Below are 21,768 nucleotides of genomic sequence, written 5' to 3'. Positions count from 1 at the left end.
TTCACGTACTATTTAACTCTCTATTCAGAGTTCTTTTCAACTTTCCCTCACGGTACTTGTTTACTATCGGTATCATGGTTACATTTAGTTTTAGATGGAGTTTACCTGGCCTGGCACCCTCTTTGGGTAAATGGTCTCATTTAAGAAGGACTTAAATCGTTAATTTCTCATACTAGAAATTTGACATTCCATACACTGCATCTCACATTTGCCATAAAGACAAAGTGACTTAGTGCTGAACTATTTTCTTTTCGCTCGCCGCTACTAAGAAAATCCTTGTTAGTTTCTTTTCCTCCCCTCATTAATATGCTTAAATTCAGGGGATAATCCCATATGAGTTGAGGTTGTAATAAAAAAAATTTTTAAATCATAAAATATCAAAACCACAAATAAAAATCATTTCTTTTATTTTCTGTTTGAATAAAAAAAAAATCTTTTTAATAGAGAGGCAATCCTAGTTTCATAAAAAAATATTTTATGCTAGACCTTCCTCATTAAAAAAAAGAATATAAAATATATAATTAAATACTCTGATTTTATTCGTTAGAGGTTTTGTATCTTTAACTTTTAGTATTATGAATATATTCAATAAAATATCTAATTATACAACATATGCTTTTAAAAATTTTACATATTAAATATATAAAATATTTTTAAAGCAACTTATTTAGCATAGTCTTACAACCCTCAACCATATGTAGTACAAGCAGCACTCTAATTATAAATTAAAGTACCTTACAGCATGGACTGCGATATGCGTTCAAAATGTCGATGTTCATGTGTCCTGCAGTTCACACGATGACGCACAATTTGCTGCATTCTTCATCGACCCATGAGCCAAGTGATCCACCGCTTAGTTTACGTTTTTTAGTTTTTTTTTTTAATTTTGTATGTCAGCTGTTCAGCGTTGCCACTTGTCTGTTTTTTGTTGTATATTGTATGAAAACATTTTCTACATTTGCGGTGGCACGCAGTTAAAGTCGGTTCAATTTAAAACATACTTTAATTTTGACTATGGTTGCAAATTAATAAAAAGCAGGTTTTTATTTAAAAGTTGATTTTAAAAAGAACCGACTTTAGTGTTTGACTATGATTATGGGCCATTGTTACGTTCTTACCTTTTAAAAATGGGGGTTTATTTCCTTTAAATAAACCGGATACTTTTGATTGCATATAAAAGCCGTTTAGTAGTTCAAAAATTGTAACAACTCTTTAATTATTCAAATGTACAACAACAACAGAATTAAGTAGTCATTCAGTGTTTTTATAGACGTTTATAAATTCGCAGAAATACAGACACACTTTATAATGTACACGAATTCACTGGGAAATACAGCAGACTTTAAGGCACACAATTGATGTTTATTTACACAGAGTCTAGCATGAACCATGATACAAAAATACAAGGTAGTCCCACTTTCTCTTTTTGTCGCCATATTAACGTTCTGACGTTTATTGGAATTATAAAAAATCGTGCTACCGTATTCATTTATAAAATCCCATTTTTTGTTTATTTAAAAATAAAATAGAAACAAAAGCAAAAAAATTAAACTAAAGAAATTTGTTTTTTAAATAATTTTAAAATAAAAAACAAAAAACTATGTGTACCATTGGAAAGGTAAATATCCTTTACACAGACTCCAAGAAAGAAAAGACACAAAATGCTACAGATGGCAAGAAACCGAACCAAATTGTGTAAGATTTTGATTTGTTTTGCAACCAAATAAACAATAGTCTCTCTTCATTAAGATGGACATGTATCATATTGTTAAATACGTCGAAGCCTGAGAGATACCCCATCATAATGGTCGTCTGCGAATTTATCAAGAATACTTCCTCTGGTTCTAGTATGATTCAAAAAAGCTGCCAGCAAGATTCGGTGAAATCCCGTTATCACTGTAGAAATAAAAGTTTATTTCTACAAACGGACGGACAAACTCTCTGACGGACTACGCCTCCCCTTTTCCAGACAAATTAATATATATTATAAAACAAGTTGACCTCCCCGGCTTCGCCCGGTAGCATTTACTAATGTTAGTTCGTCAAGTTTCTCCAACCCTGCCTGTTCTTATTTATTTGCAAATAAAATATCTAAATGTGTACTGCATACTTTAGGGGCTTTTTTATTACAGTTGACTGGACTCAAAAAAGCCGGTTTTAGCCGTAATTTTTTAATTTTTTTTCTTTACAAACAATCTCCTGAAAATTTCGAATCGAATAAAAAAAAATCACCCAAATGGCTCCAGCCGTTCTCACTTGATGGCATTACATACATGGACCATTTCATTTTTATATATGTATATAGATTACAAAGCGAATAGCTAACTTATGTATAACCTTCTTATGGTGAGGGGTATAATAAAACTTTTATATAATTTATTCTAAAATTTATAAAAGTACATGTTAAAATGAATTCTTTAACGTTTATTTCAACATGGACATAGATGTATGAACGAAGCAATATTCTCTAAGGTCAGTTTAAATGGTCGGTTAAACAATGTTTTTGATTTTACAAAATCTGGATGGTGAACAAAAGAAAACAAATTCATTAAATATGTATCTTTTATGAATTAATATAAATTACACATTAAAATTAAAAATTTCTTAAACGTTATATCCCTTTTTCCATATGTGGCAACGATTTTTTTTATTGTTTACAAAAAACTAATTTCAAATAATTTCAATAAACTTCAAAAATATTTGTGTGAGAGAGAAGTGGAGTAACCTTGTATATTTGAATCATGGCATGAACTAACTATCGACTGCAACCTCTGCCACAATTTATACACACGCCATTTCTCGTGAACATTCTACAACGATCTTAAAGCTAGGTACTCTGTTCAAAATTTCGTGCGAAATGCTAAAATATTTGGAATGAAATATATGCGAAATAATTTCGCAAAAGCGGTACTCTGTTTTTATTGTGGAAAACATGTGAAATACATCTGGCAACCTTATTTTTCCACACGAAATAACATATGCAGCACTTCTTTCGCACGAAATTAAAACTAACAGCTAGCTGTCAAACAGCATATCAAATTTTTCGCATGAAAAAACATAATTTTTCGCAAATATGAACAGAGAGGCTTAACGGACAACTACTATATTCGAATTCTAGAGCTTTCGAAGTTAATGTTAACAGTTAGTGTTGCCATACTTATAAACAGTGCTAATCAACCGTATGTTATAAACATTGTTGATAGAACTTCTACTGATGGAAATGTTTATAAACCCGATGAATGTAGCTGGCAGTTGCTAGTAGTTTGGAAGACAAACCTTTATTACGTCGTGGTCTATATCTGGTTTTCATTTTGTCGTTTGTCATTTTAATTCGCCTCCGATCGAATTCATGCGTTTCTTTGACGAATTCATTGGCAGTATCTTTCTCAAAATTATTTACTGCCTCTGCTGAAGTACCTTCACCCATTTTGGAACCCGGCCTGATGATCTTTTCACCAAGCACTCCAAAAGGAACCATTCCGTCGTTGCTCTGTTCAACGAGGGCCTCCATTGTTACAAGGCCACTTTTCACATATGCTGGTTCCAACACCAACAAACCATTTTGTGGAATTGCTTGCCAATAAGTTTACGTTCTTTTGCTATGTCTTTGGCAACGTTTAAACGAAGACTTACTGAATTTCTCAATTTGACAACACTGTAGTCAATAATTAATTGGACAATATTTTAATTTGGATTATATTTTCATATGTGTATTGGAGTCGTTAAAATGTTTTAGATGTTATATTGATCTCTCTTTGTTATGTAAACAAATATTTTAAGTTTTTCATTTGCCTCATAGTATATATAAATACTGGTAATATTATTTTTATTGGCCAATAGGCCACATGTATTACTAATGAAATAAATAAAAATAAAATAAAAAACATTGTCTATACAATCCACCGCTTCCTCACGGGCCCATACCAAATCCTCTGACTGTGGTGGAAACTTTTGGTGCTCATGGAGATTATTAATAAGGTGTTGGTGTGTGAAAATTGTGTGACCCATATGTAAACGGGACATCTGCTGGGTATATTACTTTCTCTAAATCTGGGTTTATTTGGGAATAATGTGGTTGATAGTAATTTTTCATTTCATGTTTTCTTGTATGTTAAAGTTCGTTCATGATTGCACTTCTAAACAAACAAAATATTTAATGTGAACATAGTGTCACCACTAGCCTAAATGAATATATAATGCCTAAAAAATATATAATTTGATCTTGCAAATCTTTTTAAAGTTAAAGCACTTGTTTCGAATTGTAAAGCAATTACTTTATTAAAGTTTTATTGAATTTTGTTATGATATAGTGAATTTAATTTTTCCCTTTTTTTGACCAAACTGCTGCGAAAAAGAATAAGTAAATATATTTACCGTGTGGTCACACTAAATCAAATACTTTCATGAAATTAATGTTTGATCAAATAGAGCAAAAACAGATAATTGATTACTCAGCACGCCGGAAAAATGAGAGGCGATTAATTAAATTTTGGTACTAAATTAAAGACACAATTTCACTATTTTTTTTAAAAACATAAATACATATTCAATATTTCGTGAACATTTATTTAAATTATTTTCACTAAAAAAATTGCATCAATTAATGTCTTCTTCTTATTCACATTAAAGTTATTCAGCCTAGAATGACATATGGGAGAAAAACTAATTGAAGACATGAAGTCTATGTTGCGATTTTTGAATTTTTATGCGATTTATATTTTTTATTTATTTACAACATATTTTACAAATAAATTTATAAAATATTAAAAATTATAGCGCAAGGTAACGATGACTATAATGCGAGGATATAGGTTTAAATTTCGTTGATGTTCTGTTTATATCAGTGATGTTCAAAAATAAAAATGAAGATGTATTGGTGAGAGAGCTACCCAGCAAACATAATGTCAAACACTTAAAATAAGAACAAAATAAAGAATGTTTAGATTTAGAATTTTTGCCAGATATAACCAATTTATTAAATGAATGTAATTTAAATTTTAAGGAAATAAAAGAATATAAGTACATTATACGGCCGAAATTCTTTTCACATTAAGTAAAGCCTTTCCAACTCTCATTCTCGCCATTGTTTGCAAACTTCTCGATTGAGGTTTATGTGATATTTTGGCCTATTGATACTATGATTGTGAAGACTTAGGAAGGAATAAGAGTTTTGCCATTGATGTTGTAAGTTATCAAAATAATATGACTTATATACATTGGTAATTAATTTTGGAAAGCAAGGAGTTTCATAAATTTGTGGAGTATGCAGTAATTGTTTAGCGGCTACGTCGGCAAGCTCATTTCCTTTTATGCATATATGTGACGGTATCCATATCAAGGTTATATTATCAGTGCTATCTGTGCATATTAACACTTTAGAGATTTATATTTTTATACGTTCACAGTATGATGTTTGGTTATTTTTTATACTTTCCTCAAAATGTATTGAATATTTATTGTATTTGTACAGATTGAATTGAAAATCAAAGAAAACAGTTTAGACATACATAAATATTATGATTTGATTGCAATTAAACAGTATGATATGTTTAATTTTTTTACTGCAGAAGAATATGTCTAATAGTATTTTTTACTTTTCTGATTTTGTTATCATAGAAAAATATTCTTATTCTGAATGAATAAAGTTTGGAAGAACTCATGTTCGATTAATAATATTAAATAAAAAAGATCATTTCAATTATGAATTTCTTTTTTCAACCAAAGTATAACAAGTAGTCTGACTCTCTATTTTTCAATATTACTCACTCACATACATATATGGATACCGTGTGAATTCAACACCCTTGTGAGAATTGTAAACACATCAAATGTCTCGAAATTTAATACAAAAATTGTAGATTAAATATAGTTCAATTCACGTTAACACACAGAATTTTATAATTTTGTTTAACACTTCTAGCTCATTTTCATTTCTGAAACACGTCCAATTTGCACAATGTAAAAAAACATTTTTTTAAATTAATTTTTGACATTTTGTAGTAGAATTTAAACTATTTAAGTTTAACAGTTTAAATTTTCCGTATTGAAAATCATATGAAATTCAAACAAGTTATAATTTAAAACATTTATATGGAGCTCTGTGTGGCTGGTGAAAAATATACATTTTTGTTACTAACACAAATATAGAGTTAGGTACTGCTGTCAGAGTCGGACTACTTGTATATTGGTTTCAACATTTTAAAAATATATATTTTTTTTTATTTGATTATTGGTAATTTTATCATAGTAATATTCGTTTTGTTTGAATAAACCGATTTTTAGTTAAAAATCCAAACAAATACAATCAAATTTCAAAATTATTTATTATATTAGGGATATTTTGTATACATTAAGTATGTACATATTTTAATACGTTGATAGTAATATAATTTAGTATATAAACATTTAATAATTATATTATTAAATTGTTCAAGCTTGAGTTCTTTCACGATTTGTTTTCATTATGTAGCGATTTTTCACTTAAGATATAGCAACACTACTTTTGCGATTACACATGATACAACAGCTGATATTACCCAAAATATAGGGAAATATTTGCTGTTTAGTGGTCACACACTGGTCACAGTACAAAAAAGTTTTCTTATCGGCAAATAAATTTGTTTGACCAAATTCAGCTGTTTTCTTGTTCGCCGTGAAAAATATTTTCTGTTCAAACTAGAAACATAAAATATTTGAAGTTTAAATAAAAGTACTGAATTTTCACAATTCTTTTAATTGTATAGCAAAATCTAGTAATATTTTAATTTCTAGTAATATAATAATTTAAAATTGCCGATTTTCAAATAACAAATAAACCGATTAATTTGTGTCGATTAACCGAAATTCCTTTTTTTGCACTTTAAACAATTCTTTTGTATTTATTTTTCCCTTTCAATTAAAATTAGATATTTTTGGAACATCCAATAAACATGATTAGTGAGTATGTATAACAACTCACATATTTAATTTGCAGTCTTTGAAACTTTGTATTTACATGTATAGACGAAACTTTTTTTTTGAAATGAGTCTTTTATCATAACTAAACGAAACTATTAAATTATTAAATCTAAAGAAAAAAATCGTTTAAATTATATTCTTTTTATAAAAGATTATTTCAGAAGATCTCACTAAAACCCTAAAAACTCACACATCGCTCATTTGCTGCAACAACGTCATAATTAAAAAAAGTTGTTTCGATAAAAACGCCTTTGAATGTTTTATGACATTTTACTATTTCTTAAATAAATTTTAAACAAATTTTTACTTATCAAATATACGAGAAAACATGAATTTTAATTTTGATGTTTACAAAAAAAAAAACTCTCATACAAAAAATAATTGACTTTTTTTGAAAACTGATAATTTTGTATTACTCAGTTCAAAAAACACGGATTTTGAGTTATGACGTTGTTGCAGCAAATAGGCGATATGTTCACAAAAATTATCTCAAATACCTTATTTGCCGTTTTTTATGTTTTTGTTCACAAAATTCGTTGTTGTATTTTCAATTTAAAATTAAAATAGAAATTATTCGGTTAATCGAATAATTTTAAATTAACCGATTATTAACCGAATAAATCTAAACCTCGATTAATTATTTGCTCGATTAACCGATTAAACTAGAATCCCGATTAATTGAATACCCTGTTTGTTGGGTTTTGTATAGTCGATATAACCGATAGACTGTCTGAAAATATTATCGTATTTTTCTTAAATTTGCTAGCAATGCACATTAGGGTGGCCCTTAATAAACGAAAGTTGGATTCCAAGAGAAATTCCAAATATTGAAAAATTTGACATTTGACCTTCACGATTTAAGGGTTAACGTTTTCCGATTTTATTAAAAGTGCCAGAGTATATTTAGAATTATATGGACTATAATATTCTGTATAAGTTTTGCTTAAAATTCATAACAGTAAGGAAATAGAGCTCATTCGCCTAAAAATTGCCAAATAATTGGTTTTTCTCGAAAATTTCAAAATTTAAATCGCAGGTACGGAAAAACTATAAGAGATATTTTCATAAATTTTTTCACATTTTTATTCCCTATTATATTCTTAATAAATCCCAATGAGATGATCAAAAAATTCTGAAATTTGTTAAACAAAATTTTTAAAAATTTGAAAATGGAGTTTTGAAACTGCCGTTAAAAAAAATTTATTTTTTTGTTCATACCTAAGAATAGGTTAGCGGTATCCTACGAAGACAAAAACTCATATACAAGTAAATATGGACATATTTTAAGTAAAAATGAGCTTTAATTTTAATATTTATCAAAATAAGGAGTGAGATCGAAAAATTCTTAACACACGTTTTTCATTACATTTTTTAACCCAAGTATTATTTGAATTTTTTTTTGATCAAGTTACCTTTGAAAAACATGTCAGTTATTATGTGTAATGTCAATTATATTAATTTTTTTGTTAATCTGATTAAAATGAGTGACCAGAAAAAAGTGCGTACTGAAATTATTAAATATTTTCAACAAAACCCAACTTGGTCTTACAAAAAGTTGGCCAAGCATACAAAGGTCTGCCGTCAAACTGTTTCCAATGTTATTAAACAGTACCGGGAGAACTTGTCAGTTGATAGAAAACCTGGTTCAGGTAGAAGGAATGGTCCACATGATGTTTCTAAAGCCAAAAAAATAGAACGCATTTTCAAAAGAGCTCCCAACACATCCGGTAGGAAAGCAGCCCGGTTAGCTCAGTGCTCGGACTATTTGGTACGAAAAGTTAAAGCTAATGCAGGTTTAAAAACATACAAGGCTCAAAAAGTTCCTGACAGGAACGCTACTAAAAATTTAGAGGCCAAAAACAGAGCACGGAAATTGAAGTCAAGTTTTATAAAAAAATATTCTTGCTGCATAATGGATGACGAAACGTATGTTCTGGCAGATTTTTCGCAACTTCCAGGTCAAAAATTTTATGTTGCTGATGCTCGAGGGAATGTTGAAGAAAAGTTTAGGACCCAAAAGCAGACAAAATTTCCCAGAAAGTTCTTGGTATGGCAAGCAATATGCAGTTGCGGCAAAAGAAGCCACTCATTTGTTACAACGGGCTCTATAAATACCGAAATTTACATCAAGGAATGTTTACAAAAAAGGCTGCTTCCATTCATAAGACTTCATAATGTGTCCACTTATTTTTGGCCTGACTTGGCATCCTGTCACTATGGCAAACAAGCCCTTGAGTGGTACAAGAACAATAATGTGGTATTTGTACCAAGAGAGGCAAATCCTCCAAACTGCCCGGAGCTAAGGCCAGTGGAGAGATATTGGGCTCTTGTTAAAAGAGAATTGAAGAGTACAAAAAAGGTGTCCAAAAGTGTGGTAGATTTTAAACGGAGATGGACTACATGTTCGAGCAAAGTGACAGAAAGCACTATAAAAACGTTAATGGAAGGGTTTCCGAAAAAGGTTCAAAATTTCATCACTAGTGATTAAAACTATAAAAATAATTTTTTTTGTAAATTGTAATAATAATTTCAATCAAATAAAAAAAAAATTAAAGCTGTAAGTTTAGTGGTTTCTTTTTTATAAACATATATGTATGTTAAGAATTTTTCGATCTCACTCCTTATGTTAATTTTGTTCCTACCTTTCTTGTTCCAGTTGCCTGAAACACGTTAATGGCCTGGCGAATTTTTAATAACTTTAACATTTTTTGGCCAATTTATATTTCTTATGTCTCATTAGAACGACAATTACGTACACATTTCGATTCTTTTAAATTAAATTGCAAAAGTAATTTTTTAATGGCAAAATTTTTATAAAAACTAATTTTTTCCACTTGTAAATTCATCTTAAAACTTCAGAGGGCTTGCGGCACGTCTTAACCCCAACCGATTTACCTAAAATTTTTTCACGATGATTTTTTTACTAATGTTCACCAAACTGGGGGGTGAGAATGTCCAAAATCCAACTTTCGTTTATTAAGGGCCACCCTAATGTACATATATAGCTTGCAAGATTCCAGCTGCTTCAGCAGTGAAAATTGATGCAATGTTTGAAAGAGTTTCTATAGAAAGTGTGTTACTATCATTATCAACTACAGCATATGCAGTACTACATTTGTCTTTCGATGCATCTGTAAAAATGTATTGGCATTCGGTTTGGGTGTACGATGATAAGAACTGATAAAAAAAGTTGTATGAAAATATCATACGAGGTGTTTTGTTTTTTGTGTGCTGATATAGAAATATCACATATGTAGATTTTTATCATACTTCCAAGCTGGGTGCCTTATATAAAATGAACTTAGTTTTTGTTTATAATTTATTACATTGTTATTAATACATTGATGAATAGTTGACTGAATTCAGGGAGCTTTTTTGGAGGATATTACATTGGATACATCACCATCTATTACAGAGTTGTTGTACGATAATAATTTTGGTAACAGTCGGTATTTTGCTTCTTTGTGCCATTGATGGAAGACCCGATTCGATTAATATAGTTTGTATTGGTGTTGTACGGAATGCTAAGTGCTGGATCTAACAGTTTGGTGATAAGTTGTTTTAATAGCATTTAAATTGCTTTTAGCATATTTCCCATAAAGGGATGGCACGTAATCTAATTTACTTATAATGAGTGTTTTTACTAAATAAGTTAGTGTGTTCGTGTGGGCGTAACTTCTGGTTGCAAGATATCTTATGAGGTTTGCTCGATAATTTTTTTCTATTATAACCAGAGTTCGAAAATAAACCGTACCTTATTCGTACTGTACATTTAAAGAACACATTCCCTTCATCTGTTTTTAGTGTTTGCGAACATGTACATTAGAGTGTCCCAAAAAATTTTTTTTTTGGAATTTTGAAACGCATACCCTCTATTTTTTTATATATATAAAACTATAGTTAAATGTGAAATTTTGTCTTTCTATCATGATTGCAACCCGTGCCGACTTGCGATTTAGTTTTGAGGTGCATTTACAAGGGGGAAAAAATGCAATTTTTTCAGTTTTTGTAAAAATTTTGCCATTAAATAACTACCTTTGCAATTTAATTTAAAAGAATCGAAATGTTTACGTAATTGTCGTTGTAATAAGATTTAAAACACATATAATTGTTTAAAAATTGTCAAAGTTATTCAAAAATCGCCAGGCCATTAACGTATCTCAGCCCACTAGAACATGAAATTTAGGAACAAAATTAACATATTTTGAGAAATATTAAAATAAGAGCTTATTTTTACTTAAAATATATCCATATACCGCTAACCTATTCGCAGGCATAGATGGGGGTAGTGCACTAATTTTGCAGTTTGCACTAATACATAGTGATAGTTCAAAATTAGTGCAATCATTTTGTTCATATTTAGTGCTGAGTTGAAAATTAGCAGCCTCACTAAACATTAGTGATAGTGAGTTAAAAAATTTTACACTCAAAATTAAATTAGTTGATTTAAAAAAATGCAATCATCAGTTTATTGCAACTTTTTTGTATGCACTAATTTGAGTGCATACTACAAATTGTGCACTAAATTTTTAAGTTCAAAATGGTTTAAGTTTATTTCTGTACACTAATTTAAAACTTAAGACTAATATTTCATTAAAAATAACAAAAAATATTTAAAATTTTTATTTTTCGAATTTGGATTCAACAATTTCATGACTACTCATTTTTGAAAATTGAGTGATAGTATGTTTAATGCAGCCTTTTTTTGATTGCAGGTTAAAATTTTGCACTAATTAATTGTAGTGCAGATTTTTGCACTAAATCTTCGTTTAGTTTTTTTTTTTATACGTTTATTATAATATTATTCCTGCCTTTAATTTCTAGGCCTTACAATATGTAATTAAATCTTAAAACTAAACAATTATTGTTCTCTCAGTGGAGAATCATATTTGGAAAATTAGATGAGTGGTAAATCAGCTCTACGCAGCCTCGAGCTGTCTTGAGTTACTGTAAGTAGCCTTGCGAGCTGGTTCGGATGATGATGTAATTTTGATAAATAAGCTTCACGAGTTTTTCTGAATTCATCTTTGACCAATGGTACATCTAAGTTTCTGTGGATGTTCTCGTTTCTTATGTACCATGGAGCTCCCGTCATGGTTCTAAGAATTTTGGATTGTGCCCTCTGTATAAGATCTATACTGGTATTGCTTGCTGTTCCCCATAATTGGATTCCGTATGTCCAAATTGGTTTTAAGACTGTAAATTAGAAGCTTTTAGTTTTATGTGGAGCCGCTTGGCTTCTATGTGCCAACGCCAAGTAAGATGTCTATCTAAATGAATGCCAAGGTATGTAACGTGGTCAGACTGTGGGATGTTCACACTGTTTAGTGTCACTGGTGGACAATTTCCTCTCCTAAGTGAAAACGTTATGTGCTTGCTTTCAATTTCGTTCACTTGTATTCTCCAATTTTTTAACCACGTCTCCACGTGCCTGAGATAATTATCAAGGTTTCTAGATGCTACATTTAAGTCCACATGAGAACTAAGAATTGCAGTGTCATCTGCAAAGGTGGAAATGGTCCGAAGAATTCTTCGGACTCGGGCAAGTCTGAGGTGTATAACAAGTACAGGGTTGGTCCTAGAACACTTTCCTGAGGTACACCAGCATTGATCGCATAGTCGCTTGTCACATAATCGCCGCATTTTATCCTAAACAAGCGATCCGATAGGTAAGTCTCTAGTATTTTGTGAGTACTAGAAGGCAGTAGGCATTTAATCTTGTGAATTAGACCTTTATGCCATACCTTGTCAAAAGCCTGGGCAACATCTAGAAATATTGCCGAACAGTACTTTTTTAGTTCGAAAGATTTTCGTATCTCTCCAGTTAGGCGGTTAACTTGCTCAATTGTTTCGTGATGTTTACGGAATCCGAATTGATGATCTGGGATAATGTTTTGACTATTTAAGAATGTTAAAATTTTCCCTTGGATTATTCTCTCAAATAGTTTAGACAAGCAAGGCAATAGGTCTGTAGGATGATGCCAATGTCAAATCCTTTCCTGGCTTGGGTATCATTATAATTTGGGAGATTTTCCAATCATTCGGAAATACTCCTAGAGACAAGATCGCATTGAATAATACTGTGAGCACAATAATTGCCACATCTGGTAGGTTTCCAATCATGGAAGGTGTAATTAAATCATAACCTGGAGATTTTCTTAGTTTAAGATTGTCCTTTATGATCCTCTGAACATCTTCTATACTAACATTGATTAGTTCGGAGTCTGTTCCTATCCGAACAGGTAAATCCCCCAATACAAAATTATTTGATGGGGGGTTTGGTTGGAACACATTACTACGTGCCCAGGAACCATCAGATTTTCTTATCGGACTTTGACCCTCTACCGGTGGCTTAATATTCCTAGCTGCCTTCCAAAGGGAGAAGTTTGTGTGCTTAGTACTGGTTAAACTTTCAATATAGTTTCGATTTCTGCGATCCTCTAATTTCCTTTTAATTTCTTGCTTGCAATGGACAGCCTCTGCTTAGCAGCAGGGGATCTTTTGTGTTGCCAATCTCTTCTACATCTCCTCTTTTCGAGGAGGAGACTATTAATTTCTGCATTAGAAATACACATTTTAGGATTAGGGGGAATTTGGCACTTAGAGTGATCCAAGGCCGAAAAGATTAGAGACTTGAAGTCTCTGATACAATCATTGATATCTTCCTCACACTGTATGTTACATTCAGTATGAGATGATTGATATTGGCCGTAGTAGTGTAGTATAACGGGAGAATGATCAGAAGATAGTTCATGTGATATTTCTGCAGTAATAGAGTTTCTGTTTATATTCTTTGATATGGCAAAATCTATTAGATCAGGTATTTTTCTAGGATCAGAAGGCCAATAAGTGGGCTGACCCGGTGATATAAAATCTAAGCAATTTTTTCGATAAACTAGAGTCCTGTACAGCTGTCTGCCTTTGGAATTCATTAATCTGGAACCCCAATATGTATGCTTAGCGTTGTAGTCACCACAAGCCAGGAAACGATCTCCTAGTGTGTCGCTGGCTGCGACCTGAGCCTATATGTTGAGGACAGCGAATTTAACCAGTCTCAAATAAATGAACCACAAATTTACAATTAATGATGCATATACTTGAGCAACCGTTTATTTCTAAAAAATAGAACTTATTACAAAAAACTAACTTATAAATACATTAAGCGACTTACCGCAGTCATTATCCCCAACAAACTAAATTTTAATTCTAAAGCCAGTTATTACTGAGCCCACAAATTTCTTTTTGTTTATGTACTATTACAACAGTTCATTTCCAAATAAATAAACTGAACGAAAATACTGCAGTATAATTTAGGGACAAAAAGTGCGATTAGTTCGTAAACAAATATGAACAAAAGGGAATACAAAACAATATAAAAAATCTTAACGGACAAATGAACCAAACAACAATGATCATACAATTGGTAAATAAGACAATTTAAGTAAACATTAAGGTAGCTCACAAACAATAAATATAAACAAACCGAAATAATTAAAATTAATAAAAATAAAAATCGTAATAAATTTAAATAAATATATGAGCCATCGGCGACATTCCCACCCCCGTGGATCGGCAACGATTCACTACTCCAAATCAAGGACTGCTAGTTTGGAAACTGGGCGTTTAAGTATTCCACTACTTGTTTGGACATCAGCTCTTCGGATTACACCATCACTGCCAGGAAACACATTTACGACACGACCTCTCTTCCAATCTCGGCGGGAAACAGCTGGATCACAAATTAGTACAAGATCTCCCGGGGCCACAGGCTTCGTATGTTCGCACCATTTGGACCGTCTTGTAAGTGTGGGCAAATATTCCACAATCCATCTTTTCCAAAAATGATCTCGTAGCTGTCGAGCAATTCGCCACTGCTTCTTCAGTACCACTGGCTTTATAATTTCAATACCTTCTGGCGTTTGAGCCGTATTTGCAGAACCCAACAAGAAATGATTAGGCGTCAATGGTTCTTCGTCTTCCGGACTGACAGGCAAGTGAGTCAATGGGCGAGAGTTCACGATGTTTTCGGCTTCAATTAAAAAAATTTGCAAGGTGTGCTCTTTTGGGGCGACTTCTTTTAGGGTTACTCTTAAAACCTTTTTAACACATTGAACCATTCGCTCCCATATTCCACCTTCTGCAGGATTATGTGGACAATTAAACTGCCATTCAATGCCCCTTGTGGACAACTCATCTTCAATTTTAACGAGATCAAATACTTCATCAAATCGCTGGGCTTCTTGGTTAACTCCAACAAAATTCTTTCCGTTATCACTCCGAATCTTCAACGGGGTGCCACGACGATTTATAAAATTCCGTATAGCCAAAATACACGAATCGGTAGATAGATCATAGGCCACTTCTAAATGAACAGCTCTGATTGTAAGGCACGTAAACAGGGCAACCCAACGTTTTTCATGGCGTCTACCAACAGTCACATTTAATGGGCCAAAATAGTCAACACCAGTATAAGTAAATGGCCGGACATATGGAGTTAGTCTATCACTTGGCAACGATCCCATAAAAGGAGCTACTGGAACGGCAAGACGAATCATACAAATGTTGCAATTTGATGTGGTCTTACTCAACAGATTTCGTAGTCGTGGAATCCAGAACCTTTTCCTTATTTCGCCTATGGTAGCCTCAAAATTTTGATGTCTCATTTTATTATGCACATGGGGAACAAATAGTTGTGTAAAGCGGTGACAGGACGACAAAATAATGGGGTGCCTGGTCACAGGCATCTCGAACCATTACATTTATCATATTTTCGGCAGCGATTGATAAATCTCAGAACCCAAGCCATTGTTCGTTTAAGCCTGAGAAATGAAGAAAAACGATTAAAATCAATTACTAAATTTGTACTAACCAGCATAACAAATTTGGGGCGTAGTTCTTCTTCACACAAATCATCAGATTTCTCAGAATTCTTATTCGGCCAGTCAGCTTCGTTTTCATACAAAAATTGTGGCCCTTGGAACCAACGTGTTTCAATGGAAAAATCAACTTCATTTTTAGCTCTTGTAGTATCATCGGCAACATTGAGATCTGTAGGCAACCATCTCCAATCAGTTGGGCGTGTCGAATCAAGTATTTCGGCAATTCGATGGGCAACAAATGGTTTATATCTCCTGCTTTCAGAACCAATCCAACTAATGACGGTTGTAGAGTCACTCCAACAGATTCGACGAGAAACTTTGAGTTCATGTTCCTTCATTATAGTGTCCATCAATCGGGTCCCCAAAACGGCGGCTTGTAGTTCTAATCTGGGAATAGTCATACATTTCAATGGGGAACATTTCGACTTGGCAGATATAAACGACACTCCTATTTGTAAATCAGATGTTGTATATCTCCAATAGCCAACTGCACCGAAGGCATCTTCACTGGCATCAACAAAAACATGCAGCTCTAACTCCAAGGGCAAACCATTTCCAAAATAAAATCGTGGAACCTTTACATGGACAACATTTCTTAACTCTTGGCGCCATTTATTCCACATCGCTTGTAATGACGCGGGCAACATCTCGTCCCAAAGTACACTATGTCTACAGACTTCTCTCATCAAAAGTTTGGCAGTTATCATAAAATGGCACAAAAAACCAAGTGGATCAAAAATGGACATTACGACACATAATAACTCACGCTTTGTAGGACACCTTTTACCAAGAATGACGTCAGAATTCACACGATGGAATTTCAAAACAAATTTGAACGTGTCGTCCTTTGGATCCCAAAACATGCCAAGTACCTTTTCAGTTGAACCCTCCAACTCATTTAAGCCACCTGAGAAACTAACCTGATGATCTGAACATCCTTCTAGAGCCACAACCACCTCCGATGAATTCGATGTAAATTTACGCATTTCAAAACCAGCAGTTTTATGTATTTCACGAACTTGTATGGCTATTTCAATGGCTTTTGACGGATTTACAAAACTGTCTACAAAGTCATCTACGTAATGATGGTCCAAAATTGACTTCACGGCTCTAGGGAAACGATTTCGATGCTCCATTGCATTTGTTTCCTTCACATAATGGGCAATACAGGGCGAACAGGCAGCTCCAAACGTCATCACAAGCATTTCATACACTACCGGTGGACCACTAGCATCATCTCGCCACAAGAACCTCTGCGAACACCTGTCTTCCTCAGCAACAATAACTTGATGAAACATTTCCTTTATGTCCCCACAAACCTTTTTCATTTTTCTTTCCACTCCAAAAAATCTATTAAGGGCCATGGAATAGCTATCCGGCAGGACTACGTCATCACTACACCATAGTAGTCTGGATTCAAATCTTCCGGCAACCCTCTTCGTCGAATTTCTCAATATCTCTCGTGCACATAATTCATCTCTTGACTCAATCACTGGTAGAGCCTTAACACCAACATTTTCAGTTTCAAAATAATTTGCCACCAAATTATTTAAATTATCCAACTGTGTCAGCAAACATGTTTGGGTTCCAGGGCGACCTCCTTTCACGTTTCCAAAAACAACCCATCCAAGAGGAGTATTGGCAGCATATGGACCAGCATCTTCCAAAGGGACTATTTCATCGGGCAATCCTAAATGGCAATGGTCCAATCCAATTAGTACCTTTGGAGCCACACATTCATATGAGTTTAAAGGCACACCATGATTCTTTACTAAATCCGCATTAAAACTCTGACTAGGCAACTTCAAATTCGAGACTCCATACACATTTTTCAAAGCATATTTCCTTTTCTTATTAACACCACTCACATGAAGATCCACCACCATAACTGGTTCTTGTGCCGATTTACCACCATACCAACTCAAATTCAATAGACTTTGTCGACCATGCAGTCCAAGCTGTCTCACTAAAGAGCTATCCATCATCGTGACCGAAGAACCTTCATCTAGGAGTGCATAATAGCACAATTTGGTCCATAAAGAACCACTTGTAGCACTCTGAACAACAAATCACTTCTTTTACTAGCACTGGAAATACAACTAAGCACTGGTTCGACTGTTGAAGCTCTCTCTGTTGGCGGCACATTTACGGATCGTTCACTTGGTTCATTAGGTTTAGTTTCATGCAATAATTTGTTGTGATTTCTTTGGCACTTTTCCATTGGACACTGCTTACGCCGACGACAATCTTTACTTGAATGGCCACCACTGAGACACGAAAAACATAACTTCAATCTCTTCACTTCACTCCATCTATTAGGCACACTCAATTCTAAAAATTTCTTACAATCAAAAATTTTATGTGGGCCAACACAATAAAAACATTTTAACTGACGTTCTGGGCCATCAGAAGCATATAAAACCACTTTTCGTTTTGGATCACTGTTAGATCTATTGCCACTTGAACTGCTTATTTGCACACTTCTTACCAAATTTGCAACACGCTGGAGCCAGGTACTATAATCCAAAATAGTCGGCAACTGAGGTAAAGTTGAAGCAAACTGGGCCCAATCCAAACGTTTGCTCATTGGCAGCTTCTGTACTAACTCCTACATGAGTGTTGGATTCGACAAATGTTGATAACCATTGGCAGATTCCAAAAATGCTGCTAAATTTCTGACCTTAATGGAATACGGCACCAATTTATCGATCGCGTTTTCTGCTATGGGCTGAACTTCCTTCATCTGTTGCAATTGACATCGAATAAGCAACTCTGGGCGACCATATTGTAGCTTTAATTGCTCTATAACTGTTGGCACATTATTTGGGTGGATGAGCAACGACTTCACGCACTCTCTGGCTTCACCTTTCAAAGCCTTCTGCAATCTCAAACAATTTTCAAAATTATTGTACGAATATGCCGCTGTCGAATGTTCAAGGGCAGACAAAAACATTGGCCAGTCCTCGGGAATACCACAAAATTCGGGCAGATCATAAAGTTTGCGTTGTACTGTCATGGGCACTGTAGCAGGGGAAACAATAAGAGGCTGAGATGTCATCAACTGGTCTGACTGACTAACATAGGAATATGGCGTTGGATTCCGGCGATCAACCATGTTCTCAGGGCCACTGCTAATACTTTGGATGACTGGCGCATTATGTCCAATAACATTCGGCGTATTTAAATTTTGATTTGCTCTTAAAGCACGTTGAGCGTTTGCCAATTGAGCTTGCAGGATATCAATTTGTCGTTGCAGGTTCTCATTATCAGACGATATGGTTTGTGGTGGCTGGGTTCTCACATTAGGACCGGGCACTAACGGCGGCAGACTAAAGGGCTCTTCACTTGTTGAACTGAAAATGTTTTGCGTTGATACAGCAGGTGTCGGTTCTCTAGGGGCACTTATAGAGGCACTAGTTACCGTTGTTCCGAGGGCAACAGAACTGACATTTTGTATCGACGGCATTTGAGAAACATTTGCTGAACTATCTGTTCCGGCAGGCGTGGAACTATTCACATTTTGGCTAGTTGCTGTCTGCAAACGAGAGCTTTTTCTAGATGGCGACCGTTGCATCTTGAATCACAAATATTTTCAAAGGGCACACAAATTCACAAATATTAAACAGCAACACAAAATTAATTTGTTCCGGCAGGCTTGGGGCTTCACAAAAATTCACAAATTAATTGCTATTCACTGCAGATTAAAATGTAATTGCTCCGGCAGCCAAGGAACCACACACTTTATCACAAATAAAAAACACAATTTGTTCCAGCAGGACAGGTTACAATTTCACACAAATTCAGCTTAAAGTTTTACTCGTTCCGGCGTGTAAGGAACCACAAAAATTTCATACTTTAGTTTAAACCCTTGTACCGGCAGGCATGGAACGGCTTCACAATTATTTCTATTTGTTCCGGCAGCTTGGAACCACAAATTCACATAAAGTACAAGTAAAATGTTCCGGCAGGCAAGGAACCACAAAATCCAATAAAATTTGTTCCGACGGGCAAGGAACCACAAGTTCGCTCATAGGATGCGAAATAAAATTTGTTCCGACGGGCAAGGAACCACAAGTTCGCACAAACACTGCGAAATAAAATTTGTCGCTGGCTGCGACCTGAGCCTATATGTTGAGGACAGCGAATTTAACCAGTCTCAAATAAATGAACCACAAATTTACAATTAATGATGCATATACTTGAGCAACCGTTTATTTCTAAAAATAGAACTTATTACAAAAAAATAACTTATAAATACATTAAGCGACTTACCGCAGTCTTTATCCCCAACAAACTAAATTTTAATTCTAAAGCCAGTTATTACTGAGCCCACAAATTTCTTTTTGTTTATGTACTATTACAACAGTTCATTTCCAAATAAATAAACTGAACGAAAATACTGCAGTATAATTTAGGGACAAAAAGTGCGATTAGTTCGTAAACAAATATGAACAAAAGGGAATACAAAACAATATAAAAAATCCTAACGGACAAATGAACCAAACAACAATGATCATACAATTGGTAAATAAGACAATTTAAGTAAACATTAAGGGAGCTCACAAACAATAAATATAAACAAACCGAAATAATTAAAATTAATAAAAATAAAAATCGTAATAAATTTAAATAAATAAATATATGAGCCATCGGCGACATAGTGTATTAAAAAATTCTTCAAATTGTTCCTTAATCACAGAAAATCGTGGGGGACAATATATTGAGCTTAGAGTCAAATCTCCAACTCCACATTCTAAGCAAATGGATGTTGCTTGCAAATAGTTTTTGGAAATTTTTTCTAGGGTATAATGTTTTATCCTATTTCTAATTAAAATACCAGTACCACCGTGTGCCTTACCATCAGGATGATTCGTGGGATGAAATATAAAACCTGGAATATGAAAATTATATTTATTTCTTAAATGAGTCTCCGAGATTAACAATACATCTATAGTGTTTTCGTTGATAAAGTGTGACACCTCAGCTTTGTGCTGGTTCAATCCATTTGCGTTCCAGAAACACATTTTTAAAAAACTCATTTTCTTATTAAGAGTATTTGTATCATTTGGTTCTGGGCTCTCAAAAGCTCTTGTATGGTATTTTGCATGGATGTCATGAAATTAGACATGTTTTGGTTAAGTGAGGTTATGTTACTTGCAAGAGTATTTAATAAATTTTCTAACCCTCCCGAATTTTGGGGGAAACTAGGTTGTTTAATATCAGATTTTAAAATATTTGAATATGAAACAGTTCCAGACTGAACTGGAACCTCCTTATTATTTTTATTTGGAGTGGGAACTCCAGAAATTGGCGGATAGGAACTGCAGTTCAGATTTACTGGTTCAACTATTTCGCCTCTTAACCCCTTTTTTCTATCTCTTAATCTTTTCAACAATACTTTGGAAACTGGGCACCCGCGATAGTTAGCAGAGTGATCGCCGCCACAGTTTCCGCATTTTCTAATGAGACATTTCTTTATAATATCACATTCTGTTGAAGAATGCAGGTCTCCGCATGCAACACATACAGTTCGTAAAGTGCAATAGTTCTTCGTGTGTCCAAATTCCTGACAATTTCCGCATTGTACAGGATTATTACGTTTGATAGGTTCCTCAACTGTTACCCTGCGATTCAACAAATACCATAGGGAGTATATTGGATGGACTTCATTACCTTTTAATTTTCTGTCATCAGACTCCAACTCAACTCTAAATAGTGGTTGGGGAATTTTATCTCTATTGAAGATATTGACCACAATTCGTATACTATAGCCTAATTCATCCAAGGCCTCCTTGATTTCGTTTGGCTCTACACTGGACTCTATACCCTTAATTATCACTATCAAGCCTTTACTGCTTTTCAGCTGATAGGTGTAAAAATTTTTCTTGTTATTATTTAGGAATTGAGAGACTTTTCTGTAATCGTCCTCAGT

At 33.6% G+C, this 21,768-nt stretch overlaps 1 protein-coding gene and 1 pseudogene across 1 annotated transcript in view; both read right to left on the bottom strand.

Moving 5' to 3' along the window:
- Nucleotides 1–21,768, bottom strand: part of Dok (docking protein homolog) — a 175,149-nt gene that overhangs the window by 13,580 nt on the left and 139,801 nt on the right. The window lies entirely within an intron of this gene.
- LOC135959328 (5.8S ribosomal RNA) lies at nucleotides 682–861 on the bottom strand (annotated as a pseudogene).

The sequence above is a fragment of the Calliphora vicina genome, chromosome 4 (assembly GCF_958450345.1).
Source record: "Calliphora vicina chromosome 4, idCalVici1.1, whole genome shotgun sequence".
Lineage (NCBI taxonomy): Eukaryota > Metazoa > Arthropoda > Insecta > Diptera > Calliphoridae > Calliphora > Calliphora vicina.
The sequence above is the reverse complement of the archived record's forward strand: the minus strand, read 5'-3'. Positions and strand labels throughout refer to the sequence as shown.